The 14808-nt window shown below is 31.4% G+C and overlaps 1 protein-coding gene across 6 annotated transcripts in view; it reads right to left on the bottom strand.

Annotated features, from left to right (window-relative positions):
* The window catches only part of LOC127727858 (uncharacterized), a 103335-nt gene that overhangs the window by 67789 nt on the left and 20738 nt on the right, over positions 1-14808 (bottom strand). The window contains exon 1 of one of the 6 annotated variants that reach the window (XM_052234979.1): positions 12165-12364. The exons of the other annotated variants lie outside the window; for them this stretch is intronic. The gene's annotated coding sequence lies outside the window, so the exon portion shown is untranslated. Of the gene's footprint in view, positions 1-12164; positions 12365-14808 lie in introns of those variants that run through there. 6 annotated transcript variants of the gene reach the window in all.

Below are 14808 nucleotides of genomic sequence, written 5' to 3' on the forward strand. Positions count from 1 at the left end.
TCAGATGTGTATTGCTTCAGTGATTCAAGATCTCTTTTCCATGTAGACAGCGATCCCGAGCTAGATTTGATGCTGTTTTTATTTCGGGACACTGTCTCGTTACAGTGCTTATACTTATCATCAATGTCTTCATGTATATCTGCTTCTAACTTATCTAAGTGAGCAATAACTTTCTGTTTAATTTCTGACACTCTTTTCTTGATTTTATTTCGACCTTTTTCCAATTCGTCAAGTGTTGTTGCAGTTTGAGTCAGTATGTTCGCATTAACTTGACTTAGGTTTAACATTCTTCTCTCTAGGTCAGAAATAGCGGTGCCATCTTTCACGCCTTTAGCTGCATTTTCAATTGAAGTGATAGACTTGCAATTCTGATGTGATATCGGTAAACATGAATCGCAGATCATTTTGTCATGTTGACAGCAGTACAGTACAATCTTTTGTTTGGGGTGATTCTCGCAGTTCTTGGACAATTTAAGAAGCGAAGAACTGAGTGTTTGTATCTCTTTCATTGGTACTACCTTGTGAGGCGGGGATATCCTTTCATGAACTCTGGCGCAAACCTTACATACAAGTTCACTGCAATCACTGCACCAAGATACGGCATCAATTTCTTCATCACCACGCTGACAACCAGCACAGAATTTACTGTCAGCCATACTGTAAGAATAATATGTAAAGAATTTTAAGTTTAATAAAAACTATTATAATATTTCATCTTATGGCATTTATGAAAATATATTAAAAAACTTTACATTTTTTTTTCAAACAAGAGTGTTCACTCTGCAATGTATCCTCTGCTTCAATTTAGAACGTAAAAGTAGCCCTTCCCTGACAAAAGTAGTGCTTTTGATGTCATTGTTTACTAATAATAATAAAAATATTGCAGAAATGAAACTCTTGGTGCGAGAGAAATATATTTTAACAATTTTGCCTCAAAATTTACTTGTCCACGAGTTTACATAGATTGAAGATGAATGCGTTCCATAGTATTCTTATTTAAGATTTCCAACAAAAAAACAGGGGTTAGATTTAGTAGTAGTGGCCTTCCGAACGATGGTATTTCATTAAAGACTTTAAACATTGGTTGAAAATTGTCATGTAGAAAGGTGATACATGTACAATTCAGGATATACTGTACCCGGAATCGGTTTCACAAAAAAAAAAAAAAAAAAAAAAGAACTAACGACTAAGATTGATCGTAAGTCATGAACAAATCAGTATACATGTACTTTTGATCAATCTTAGTCGCAAGTTTTTTTTGTGAAACCGACTCTCCGACTCTATGAAAGTTAAAATTAAGGTAAAATATTTATGAGGTTGTTAAAATTGAAAAGATTGATGGAACAGATAGGGATTTTGAATTGGTGGTCTGACATCTATAACAACCGACTTATATCAGCACAAAAGAAACGGGATATCTAAAAGTTGTATCTTCAAGGAGAAGAAGGAATCATGAAATGAAGTTGTGTCAAAGTTATTTTAGTTATTCATTTAAAAAAAAGAAATGGTGATTTGATAATGATGTTTATTCTCAGTGTAACGCAATTAGAGCTAACCAAGATCTCCACACTAAATCACACATGTGGATGATCGTTTGTGACATAAAAGGACAATGGTGGAGCGGCGAATGTTGAAAGAAACAAACAAATTATTTTAACTTGTGACAGATTTGCTTTTATTGGTACCAAAACTGTTAAAATCGAACCAGTAATGACCCCGCAATATTGTGACTTGCTGAACATAGCACGTAGCTCTCAGACCAAACAGAATATTGTTAATAAAGTGTCTTTGGACTGTTTTTATAAACATTTTAAGAAACTGAACTCTGTCCAATTTGAAAAAAAATGATGATACATTTAAAAATATTGCTGTTGAAAATATTAGTAATTTAAATACTGAACTATAAAATCGAGTTGTATCAGGAAATGAGGTGAGACAGGCTATTAAAGGGTTGCAAAATAATGAAGCTTGTGGAAATAATTTTATTATTAATGAATTTTTGAAGCATTCTGCTGATAAAATGCTACCAGTTTTTGTTTCTTTGTTTAATATTGTTTTTAATTCTGGTTGTATACCAGACTCTTGGTCTGAATGTATTATTGTAGCAATATATAAAAGTAAAAGAGACCCCGCAAGTCCTGATAATTACCAGGGCATAACAGTTCTTAGCTGTTTTGTAAATTATTCACGTGTGTGCTGAATAATAGACTTAATTGCTATTTAGATAATTTTAATGTTCTCTGCGAAAAGCAAGCAGGTTTTAGAAAGCATTATAGTACTTCAGATCACTGACATTTTTAATATGAACTGTTTGATTGATCTTTACTTAAGATGTAATAAACTTTTATTTTGTGCTTTTGTTGACTACCGAAAAGCTTTTGACTCAGTAGATAGATGTGCTTTATGGCACAAGTTACTGCAACAATGTATTGATGTTAAAATGTTTAAAGTAATTCACAGTATGTATAAAAATGCCAAATCTTGTGTACGTTTAGGTTGTTAAACCTCAAGTTTCTTTTTTAGCAATGTTGGTGTACGCCAAGGAGAAATTTGTCACCTGTACTATTTTCATTGTTTTTAAATGATCAAGTTGAATTTTTGACACATTCTTATGATGGTTTGTCAAAAGTTTACAATGCTGCTCATATTTTCCTTGATAATAATGCTGTATATTTTAAATTGTACCTGTTACTATATGCAGACGACACTGTAATTCTAGCAGAATCTGTCACTGTTTTACAAGCTGCCTTGAATGCCATGTATTTGTATTGCAAATGTTGGAAATTAGAAGTAAATGTAGGTAAGACTTAAATTGTAATTTTTAGAAAACGTACTTACAAACTGAATGATAGTCTTGCATTTACTTATGATGGTCAAATTATAGATATTGTTGATGATTTTACATATCTTGGAATAATATTTTCTTCAAATGGTTCATTTTGTAAAAATAAAGAAAGATTAGTTTGTCAAGCTAGAAAGGCTATGTTAAGTATTATGAAAAAAGTAGAAAACTGAATTTACCTATTGATATTCAGCTTGAGATGTTTGATGCAATGGTTTTGCCTATTTTAATGTATACGTGTGAGATTGGGGTTTTTACTAATAACTGTATAATAGAGTCATTCTGTGTGCAATTTTATAAATATATAATGTGTTAGAAGAAATCTACACCAAATAGAATCATGTATGATGAACTAGGAAGATCTCCTATTGATATTTTTATCAAAAGCAGAATGGTTGCATTCTGGAAAAAAATTATTTCCAATAAGCAAGATAAAATTGCTGCTACTTTGTACAAGTTATTATATAACATGCATATCAAACAAAAAATTTCATTCAAAATGGATGGTTTGTATTGAAAAAAAACCTGAATAATTGTGGTCTTTCAGAGTACTGGCTGTCACAAAGTGTACCAAAAAATGTAAATGTATCAAATCTAGTCAAACAATGTCTTTGCAAATTTGTTTTCTACTGTTTATGATTCAGCTAAGTGTTTAAACTATAGAATTTTAAAAACCGTTCATAATTTTGAAAGATATATTGTTGATCTACCATATGATCTTCGAAAGCCATATTGTAATTTTAGATGTATGAATCATAAATTGCCAATAGAACAAGGTCGTTTTTTGAGTGTCCAACGTGATGATCGAATTTGTGATTTATTCAGTTTATGTGAAATTGGTGATGAATTCCACTATCTGTTTAAATATACTTTTTTCTCAAGTGAAAGACAAAGGCTTTTGCCCCGTAATGTGCATAAAAAGCCAAATACTATTAAATATTGTGAACTTTTTTGTTCTGATGACTACAGTGTAATTGTCAAACTTGCCAAATTTGTAATATTGTTCTGTCTGTTATTAATTAGATAAATGTTGTCTGTTATAAATTAGAATTGCCTTCCACTGCAAATTTCATTAACCATTTACTTTATACAACTGTATATATAATCATGTCATTCCACTCATCTATTTGTTCTTGTATACATATGTTATTGTTGTTTTTGTTGTTTATATTCACATACCCCTGATGGGGTCTTGAGAAATAAAAGTTTCAAGTTTCAAGGTTCAAGTTTTGAAAACCCGTAGGTTTATACGAAATATAAACAGTATCATAACATTGCACAGGTGACGAATGACATGCAAATGTTGATTGAAAGAATTGGCATGTTCTTTTTTTATTTCGACACAAAACTGAGTATTAGGTATATGAATGCAGTTGAAAGTTTTAGGAAATATTTCATTTTCTTATGAAATGCAAGAAGATACTAAGGAGGTAATCGAGCAGTGACAAGCCGAAAAACAAAGTCGACAAAAAAGAACCATCAGACTCGGTCTAAAAAAAAACTACTTATAAACTTAAAATTGAGCACGAACACGAAGCCCACCCTAAAATTGATCACAGAATAAGTAAAAGCTATGTCATTTGACCTCAGCATTCAACTTTATTCGAAGTGCAGAAAAATAACAGGTATCTTCTATTCCGTCCGCAATTTTTTGGGAAAGTAAAATCTAAATTTAGAATCATTGTTGAAACTTTAACTACACGGCAACACATGTATGATAAAATTAGAACATGACATCTCTTCTTTATCATTATTTTCAATTCAAATTTCGAAGGGTTAGCCAAAATTGTTTTCTTTTATTGTGTTTTTGTGTATGATCAGTCAGAAGAAGTGAATGAAAGTTTGAAGCCTTATTTGTTTTTAATATTATGAGGTTCAAGAAAAAAATATAAAACGGTTACCCCTTTTTTATTTAATTTTCTGGTGTATTTTTACAAGCAAAATCCATCTATGAAATGTAAAACAAATCTGTAGAGTAGTTAATTACGTACACTTCGCTTTAAGGGCATAAGATAGAGTTTTGATCCCACAGTGAATGTTTTACGAAAATTTGCATACAAGCTATTTTTCACCTAGTGATTTCAAATTTGTCATAAAAATATACCTCTATATGCTACTTTTAGAGATAAATGGGTTCGTAATTTTAGACATTACTAAAAATTCGGTTTCTTGGACATTACTATCCTTTTGACAGTTATATCTAACTATTTTGTTTCGAAAGATAAACACAAGCGGATTTGTAAAAAAACATTTGGAAAATCTTCTTTACATAAATATGCTCTAAATTTGTGTAACATTTTTTTTTAAAAGTAATTCATTTTTATCAAAGGTTCAAGATTTAGAATAAAACGACAGAAAATTTTGAGAAAAAGACTGAAATTTATAAAAGTAGCACATGAAGGTTTATTTTTTTTATTACATATTCAAATCGACGAGGTGAAAAATAGCTTGTATGCAAATTTTCGTCAAAAATTCACCGTGGGATCAAAACTATCGTATGCCCGTTACCCGACTTTCATCGAAGACCCCACTGCTGTTTCGGTAAACTTAACGCATAATTGATCCATTTCTAAACATGATTTGCGAAAGAAATTGGTAAATATGGTTGATCTGGAACTTTATAAGGGCATTTTTAACTAGTCCTACATTTATATGTAAATATGAAAAATAAGAAGATGTGGTATGATTACCAATGAGACAACTCTCCACAAGAGACCAAAATGACACAGAAATTAACAACTATAGGTCACCGCAGAGCCTTCAACAATGAGAAAACCCATACCGCATAGTCAGTTATAAAAGGCCCCGAATAGGCAAATGTAAAACAATTCAAACGAGAAAACTAATGGCTTGATTTATGTACAAAATAAAGAACGAAAAACAAATATGATATATATAGCAACAAACATCAACCACTGAATTACAGGATCCTGACTTTGGACAGGCACAATTATACAGAATGTGGCGGGTTAAACTAGTTTGAAGGCGCCAACCCTCCCCTAACATTGGACAGTGGTGTAACAGCACAACATAAGAATAAACTATAAATATCAGATGAAAAGGGCCTAACTCATCAGATCGATAAAAAAACAGAAATACATCTAACAAAAACACAGACCGGACTTGGCAGGGTACCTATACATCCCCACAACAACAACAACAACAACAACAAAAAACCCCACTAAATACAGATCTGAGAGTACTCGTAGTGACTGACATCTAGTTCAAAGCCATTTAACAACTAATAAAAAAAATCATGCAATAAGACTAAAATATCAATCAATACACATCCAATATCCAATTTATTTAGTGTAAATACGTCTTTAACAGTCAGAGAAAAAAACATGACCTTGTGCAATGCCAAGATACAGGTATCGATAAATTGTAGAGCCATGATTGTGCAAATGTATATATAAATAATATTTATTTTGATTTTAATCAACTGATAACAAAATCCATATTTATACCAAAAAAACAATATTCAAAGATCTAACTGCAGTGTTGAATTGGTAACCTTTTAGAATAAGTTTATTTAAAGGATCGATAAGTTTACCCGGATCGTGTTTAAATTTCCGGGCTCGGTAAACAGCATCTGCGTAGAATTTGGATGTGCTATGCTTTTTGAACAACCAAACTTCCAAAACCAATGTTTTGCATCTATGGAAGAATTTAGTGACGGTTTTAAGTTATTTGTGGTGAAGAATCCCTGACTTAATAATTTACTAGTAAATACATGGATTATGTTTATTGAAATCCAAAATGTCACAACAAACACGAGCAAAGCGAACGAGTTGTGATATATAAACACCGTAAGATGGTGCCAAAGGCACATCACCGTTCAAAAAAGGAAAATTAACAATAGAGAACGAAAAATCGTCCCTTTCTCGTAGAATTTAGTTTAGAGTTTCCCGTGTAAAACTGAAATATCTAAATCTAGGAAAGGACAGTTAGTACCGTTTATATTTGATTTATTTAAAGTAAGTTCCTTTGGGTAAATTTCGGTAGTATATTTAGAAAATTATTGATTATTTAACGAAAAAATATTATCAAGATAACGGTAAGTGTTGTTGAATTTATCAATTAAATGCAATTTGGACGAGTCTTTACTGAGTTTGGTCGTAAACTGTGATTCATAACAGTACAAGAACAAGTCTGCTATTAAAGGGGCGCAATTGGTGCCCATTGGAATACCTACAACCTGTCTTAAAACATGCTACACAGAAAAACAAGTGACCACTATTCTTGAGTTTATTATTGACAACATATTTGTTGAATTTGATGGTAGACTTATTCAACAAATTGTCGGCATTCCTATGGGAACGAACTGTGCGTCTCTCCTGGCCGACCTCTTCTAATTTTCTGAGTTCCTTCAGATACATCTCAAAAAACAAGAAGATCAAACTGAGAAGCCAGATAATTTAATTTCACATTCAGATATATTGATGATGTTCTTTACATTAACAATCCAAACTTTTCTGGTTGTGTTCCATTAATATATACCCAAGAACTAGAAATTAAAGAAACAACAGACACGACTTCCTCCGACTCATTTTTAGATTTATACCTCGAATTAGACACAAGCTTTCATCTCAGTACCAAACGAGACGATTTAAATTTGAAATCATAAATTTCCCCCACCACAGATTAGCTGAACATTTTAAAAAAATACCAACGAAAATCACCGTTTTTCATCTAGCATTATTTGCACGTGCAGTAAAGGTATTTCAAGGTACAACCGTTAAGTCTTAGCATAATACTTCAATCAATCCGATCTACTTTCTGAAGTAAATAAGTAATAGGCAAAATAATACACATATTTTTATTTCCGAAAACAATATTATTATTTTAAGGTAGCCCTTTATAATCAATATATATATACACCTGCGACGTCGTGCATTTTCGCGCTAACGCTGAGGTTACAAAGGGGGGACGCAATTTTTTAGATTGATCGCGATTTATCTTCGAATCCAGCACGGTGACACATATTTTTTTCATTTTCTATTTGGAAAAAGCACGACAAATGGCAAATAATGTAAAAAAAAGCTTAGAAAATAATATCATATATCCCACTTTGAGCACCTTATCCTTAATTTTAAGTATAGCTTGAATAATTAACTAGTTATGTCAATTATTTTTACCATATATTCATATTTATACTGTAAATGTACGTGTTAACTATTCAAGTGGCGCGTTGAAAGTAAACATGTATGTCCGGAGTAAAAATATGGCATATTGGTATACAAATACGTTGACATCAAGAACGAGGAAGGGAAAAGGGTTCGAAAAATAAGTCAACAAACTAATCTGGCATTTTTCATCATAATTGATACAATTCAATACGAATTTCTGATAACTACTAGCAAGAAAGCAACAAATTAGTAAAACATGTCATTCAAGGGCAAATATTCATACAAAAGAGAGTCTGACGTTATCGTCCAAGTTGATTTATTTGTAGATCTTGTACCGTGCTGCTGGTCATTTTTGCTGTTTACAGTTTCTGTCTAACTACTATGGTTTCCGAAAAAAAAACATAAACAAGGGTTAAAATTCGTCTTTCATCATTTTTGTAATTTACAGTTTTTTTTTGTTTTTTTTTATCTATTACAGTTTTAACGATATTAGCCAAAATTGCAACATTGGTAATTATTATAATTTAAGGATAACAACTCGTATGCCTAGTTGTTCGACAAGTTTGGTCGAAATAGACGGTAGGTAGATCTTGTTATTTTGAACATTTATGCCCGTTAGATTTTCTCTATACATTACGGTTTTAACGATCATGACTGCATAATACTTTCGTTTTACCCTCAAGTTCTATGTTAAGCATTGGCAGCAATGTTGGTTGGAAGACTGGATCATCCGACACACTTTTTCAACTAATTACCTTAAGAATGATTGCAATCTTCTTTGGTTCCAATTTGCTCTGTAGTTTCAGAGAAGATTATTTTTGTAAAAGTTTACGAACGACGGCAGACGACGGACACTAAATGATGAGCAAAGTTCAGATGGATTATACCAAATCAGCTTACGAGAAAAAAGAATCCGGAATAGCTAAAAATGACGGAAATATAAAGTTATCTTAAAAGTTAAGGACAGACATACAATTAACATTGAGAAGGATTTTTGCATGAGAAATATTTGGTTGAGGCTAACTTAAGTAGAGAACAGAAACTAAAAATTCAGCAATTTTTCTATTTGTAAACACGCATAACTCCAGAACTGTTGTGTATAAGTTTTATAACATTTGGTTGAGACAAACTAAAGTTAGAGAACGGAAACGAAAAATTCAGCAATTTTTATGTTTATAAAGGGACATAACTCAAGAATGGTAAAAGTGACGCCACCAAATTTCGTACTTAATCTGTATTATGTATTAATAAAATATAATCATTGTGTATAAGTTTCATAACATTTGGTTGAGGCAAACTAAAGTTAGAGAACGGAAACAAAAAAATTGTACATTATCTTAGTTTTGCGGTAATGAATATTGTGTATAGGTTTCATAATGTTTGGTTGGGGCAAACTTAAGTTACAGAATGGAAACTAAAAATTTTGCAATCTTTCGATTTATTAAGGGGCATAACTCAATAATGGTTAAAGTGACACTACTCAAATTCAACTTGATCTGTGTTTTATCAGTGGAAGGCAAAATTAAACATTGCATTGTATATAGCATTGATTGTAGTTGATTCAACTATAATCATGGACAATGGAAGATAACTCCAATTTTAAAAATTACTTGAATAATGACATTGATATTTTTAGAAATTACATTTAGTTAAGACAAACTCAAGTTAGAGAACGGAAACGAAAAATTCAGCAATTTTTTCATTTGTAAAGGGGCATTACCTTAGAACGGTAATTAAAGTGCTTGTAAGCACTGAATGGTAAAGATTGCTTTAATTTATCAGTAGGAAGTAAAATTGAATATTGCATTGTATAAAGCATTGGTTGTAGTTGATTCAACTACCATTATGCACAAAGAAAGATAACTCCAATTTTCAAAGAAGACTTTAAAATATTTTTAGAAATGAAGGGTAAAAATTGCTTTAATTTATCAGTGGAAGGCAAAATTAAACATTGCATTGTATAAAGCATTGATTGTAGTTGATTCAACTATAATCATGGACAAAGGAAGATAACTCCAATTTTGAAAATGACTTGATATTTAGAAAAAAAAAAAGAAAAAATTAGCAATTTTTCCATTTGTCTAGAACAGTAAAGTGACGGCACCAAAATTCAAACTTGATCTGTATATTGTGGTAATAAGCATTGTGTATAAGTTTCATAACATTTGGTTGAGGCAAACTTAAGTTAGAGAACGGAAACGAAAAATTTAGCAATTTTTCCATTTGTAAAGGAGCATAACTCTAGAACGGTAAAAGTGACGCCACCAAAATTCAAACTTGATCTGTATTTAGTGGTAATATAAGTTTCATAACATTTGGTTGAGGCAAACTAAAGTTAAGAGAACGGAAACCAACTTTGGGACGTACGGACGGAAGGACGGACGGACGGGCGGACGTACAGACGGACAAGGGTAAAACTTAATGCCCCCTCCGCTACGGCGGGGGCATAAAAAACGTACACAAGTATTTTGGTACAGTCGTGAAATTTCTGAAACAGCACAATAGTTTTATATTTCATCTTAATAAGTATGCACATGCTTGTGATTTACATCTTATTATTGTGTTTCCTCGTGAAATGTGTAATACAACACAACCTGTGTAAAAAAGTTCAATAAACATGATACATCAATACAATATTAACGACGTTTTGTTTTTCTTTAAAGATGGGTCGTTTAAGAATACTTTGCCTAAAAGTTGAAAGAAGATACAATTTTTAAGGTGCTATCAAAAACTACAAGCCGAAGAAAAGCAGACCTTACCATGACAAAAAAATCAAAGCGCGAATGTGTTAAAAAGGCATTTATCGTATAATAAGCAATACACATGCATGCAGGTGTTCCAATATTTTTAACTAATACAAGATGAGATCAATTGTCACATGTCAAATATCACCGGTAAAGCCATTATCAATTATGTTTAAACACGTTTACCATTTACCAGTATCATGAATATGAAATATGAAATATGGAATACAATGATTTACTACTTGATATAGTTAAAAGGAACATGGTATCATATATTAGATTAAACACATACACTATAAACACCTTGAAATTACAAGTCTTTGTTTATTGTCTCAGAATCGAGAACCATGTAGTCCTATAACATATGACCTCGTGGGCAATATTTTTTGTGTTTTTTTTTTAACTATCAATGTAAATTTTAACAAATGGAAATATCAGTATATAAACGTTAAATATTGAATAAAAAATGTGAAGTCATATGTTATAGGACTAGATTATCGTGGTGGATTCCTGAGGAATTGCAAGTTGGTGTCAGGCATCAAAATCTGTCATGTATGTTGCATTCCACAAATTATTATTACCTTAACCGTAAACAATTCTTGCAATAATCCATTAACTTGAATTGAGAAAGTTCAGGTATATATATGTAAAGACTAATTTTCCTCCTTTTTGATAATCAACCATGCAGACTCTGAATTTCACCAGTTAGCTAGAAGACCTGACCATGCATTGCAAATTCGTAGTAATTAATCTAAACAATTCTATAACAATTGTTGTTGGTGCAGAGATCAATATAAAAGTGTGTTCATAAAAAAATTCTAAGACGGAAATTAGCCAGACACTGAGATTGATTCTGATAGATTACAGTCAGTTGTCAACGTGACCACATTTGTACCCATGGAATAACTTTGAACTTCAGTATATTATATACATATACATGCAAAAGACACATGCAGATCCTAGGATTATGAACAAGGGACAAACTAGGTAACGTTTAGAGTGAGACATGTAAAAAGTCTTATAATGGTTTACTTTTATAAATTTTGACTTGGATGGAGAGTTGTCTCATTGGCTCTCATACCACATCTTCTTAATATATCTATTTGAATTAATCATATATGAAGCTCTACAATGGGGCTAGGGCCTTGATCCGTCTTTAAGTGCGGTCACTTAATCAGGACTTCTCTCTGGGGTTATTTGTAGTTATGAAGCTCTAGCATTTTAAATCTGAAATTCATTTGGAATGTCGTCTTTATAGTTTCCACTAGTACCTTTATTGTCATATTTAAGCATACATAATTATAATTGTGACAAATACAGATCATAAACAACATCAAATAAACGGCAAAATTTCCTTTCCACCCCTTCGTATATGATGTATGTCTAGGCTTATTCCTTCAATAGGTGGGGTTCATAAGTAATTCTTTCCTGTTTGATGAGGTAACTTACCGTGTCGATTTGATTTAATGTTTTAAACCAATTACTTTCGTTTTTAATACTTCCTATTTGATTAAAGGGAGACAATCTAAAAAATTTAAACATTCCAAAGGTAAATTGACTTAATGTGCGCTAAAATTTAAATAGTTTACTCATGTGTTTATGTCAAAAATAAAAATTAAAACTTTGACAGAAGGGATCTGTTTAAAACCATGACTGTCAATGTGGAACCGTCTAATCACGGTTAAGATAATGTTTTCAATAAGTTAAGATAACATAAGATAATTTTATTTAAATTAATGCACTGTTCATATTATTGTTTATACAAACATTATCAGATGTGCATCCAAAAAAAGGGGGAAGGGGGTAGACAGCGCGGGTAGAAAATATAGTTTTTTTCTCTTAAATCGTTAAAAACTCCCCTAACTATGTTCAGCGTTTTTTTCCTTACCCCATTCCTTGGACCCTCGATCCGTCCCTGATTATGACTATTACCTTCTATTGATATTATTGTGACAAATTATTTTCTTTATTTTATGATTGACAACCCTCCATTAGAGGATGTAAGTAAAGTATTGGTCGCCATACATCCCCAAACAATGAGCAAGCCATTTCCTGTACTGTAAGCTAGTAAAGGCCCCGTTATGCCAATATGCAGACACAATTCAAACAATAATATCGATGGTCTGAGGTATTCGTAAACAATAAACGAAAAAACAATTATGCAACATAGACAATAGACAATATTTATTAGCACAAACACATTTACATTAAATGGTTATGGCATACAGTATTGAGACAATAAACTGACAATAGTTAAATTGACTATAATTATATAAGAGTGACAGTGGTATTCCCAGGGGAAAAAAGACCATAAATATGTGTGTATCGACAGTTAACACATCATTAATGTCCATGTACAAAAAAACAAAAACAAAAATTAGGATACATATTAAAAGAAATATAATTTATACAGATGTTCTCAATAAAAACAATCATTAATATACTTTATGGTGAGTTTTATAATGACTGGCAGACTGCTATTTAAAAGTGCGGTCATATGCCTCAGTGTTATAGTTGACTGCAATTTAATAAAATTGAAATTAAGATTTTTATTAATATTTTGTATATAGGTGTCCCTCAGTGATATAAAGCATGGACAGACTGAGAAGAAATGGTATTCATCCTCAATTTCTTGTCTATTACAGGATAAGCAAATGCGTTTACTTCTTTCGGTGTTGGTATAACGCCCCCTTTCAATTGCTAGGGAATGGGCACTGAGTTTAAGTTTACTGAAAACTGATCTGTCAGTTTTGAATTTACATATATCAATATACGGGGGCCTTTTTCCAATTTTTTTAGTCTTACAAAAGAAATTTAATTTTTCACATTTATGGATAGAACAATTCATAATTTGATTCTTTGTTGGATAGTATTTATGTAATATTTTAAATTAATAGTATCAAAAGTAAGATGGCCAAAACCTAATTTATTTAACCAGTCTTTTACAATGTTAACCCATTTACTTGTTTTCTCTACATTATTAAATATTTTATAGACTAAAGAATTAGGTGAGTTCACAATGTGGTTTAGAAATTTTATAGCTGAAAGCTGAATTTTTAAGTACAAAGGGGTTCTGTTTGTCTCAGCTAGACAAGCTACATTTGTTGTTTTGCACTGTACCCCTAAAATTTCTTTAATAAATTTTATATGTAAATGTTCAAATGGATCTGAATCTTTGAACACTTCGCTTTCACCCCATACTTCACTTCCATAAAGAGTGATTGGGACAACTAAAGTATCAAATAATTTTTCAAGCATATTGCAAGAGTTATCTAAAGAAACTGTTTTTTTTTATTTTAAACCAAGCCTTTCTTCCTTTTTCCATAAGAATTTTTTTTGAATGACTTAAATTGCCTGAATAATTTATTGTTATTCCAAGGTAACAATAAGATTTAACAGTCTCAAGATGCTCGTTTTCTACTTTAAAATAATTACAATGGGATTTCCCATTAGAATTGAAAATTATAATTTTTGATTTTTGTTTGTTTACATCAAGTTTCCACAGGGAACAAAATTTAGTTAACTCATTAAGTGCATTTTGTAGTCCTTCTTGGGTTTCTGACATTAGAATAATATCATCTGCATATAATAATGATGTTAGTTTAACATCTCCTATAACAATTGGTTGAGTGTTTGCATGATCAAGGTCATTTACAAGGCCATCTATATAAATATTAAACAAAGTTGGGCTAAGTACATCCCCTTGTTTTACTCCGCAATTTTATATAAATTCATGGCTAATACCATTTTGAAATTTAATTCTGCATTTGTTTTCATTATACATTGATTAAATGACATTAAAAAGCTTGCCTGGAAGTCTGTTTTGGAGTAGGATGTAAAATAAACCCTCCCTCCAGACAGTATGAAAGGCTTTTCGTAGATCTATAAATGCTGCAAAAACTTTCTTTTTTTTTGGTCTTATATTTATCAACAATTGACTTTAATGAGAAGATGTGATCTGCTGTTCTAGCTTTTTCTTTGAAGCCAATTTGATTTTCACTTATCAAATTATTGGTGTTAATGAACTTCATAAGTCTGGTGTGTATAATTTTATTGAATAATTTTCCCAAATTATAAGTCAATGAGATACCTC

Source organism: Mytilus californianus, unplaced genomic scaffold, assembly GCF_021869535.1.
Source record: "Mytilus californianus isolate M0D057914Y unplaced genomic scaffold, xbMytCali1.0.p SCAF_2, whole genome shotgun sequence".
Lineage (NCBI taxonomy): Eukaryota > Metazoa > Mollusca > Bivalvia > Mytilida > Mytilidae > Mytilus > Mytilus californianus.